At 35.9% G+C, this 479-nt stretch overlaps 1 non-coding gene across 1 annotated transcript; it reads left to right on the forward strand.

Moving 5' to 3' along the window:
- Positions 1–285: 285 nt before the first annotated feature.
- Trnav-uac lies at positions 286–358 on the forward strand. The gene has a single exon. It is a non-coding gene; the product is annotated as a tRNA-Val (tRNA).
- Positions 359–479: the final 121 nt, after the last annotated feature.

Raw genomic sequence — 479 nt, forward strand, 5'->3', positions numbered from 1 at the left:
ATTGGATCCGACAAGGATCTTGTGGATAATTGTCCTACTGATGATTCCTCGGTGAGGAATCTGATTTACCCAGTGAAGTTCCATTTACTAAAAGTAAACTGATCACTGAGCAAGAAAAAGATCTGCAGATTTCTTCACTATTTAAATATGAACTCCCAAAAAGATGAACTGGAGAAATTCACAAATGGCTATACCCATGAACTCTAATAACTTTATAATGCACATACAATACAAATGAGAGCTTTCTTCAGTTTAGAAACGAAATTATAAAAATTAATTAAATAAGTGCTTGTGGTGTAGTGGTCATCACATTCGCTTTACACGCGAAAGGTCCCAGGTTCAATCCCTGCCAGGAACAAAGTGTATTTTTAGATTAGCGCGTTCTGCTGTCTCAGACTAGAGACGTGTTTTTTTATCAGTTCTGATTTCATGTTTAGTTAGTGACTTACTCTTTTTGTTTCATCGCGTTGTGTAGTTTT

Source organism: Limulus polyphemus, unplaced genomic scaffold (genome assembly GCF_000517525.1).
Source record: "Limulus polyphemus unplaced genomic scaffold, Limulus_polyphemus-2.1.2 Scaffold11566, whole genome shotgun sequence".
In the NCBI taxonomy this organism is placed as follows: Eukaryota; Metazoa; Arthropoda; class Merostomata; order Xiphosura; family Limulidae; genus Limulus; species Limulus polyphemus.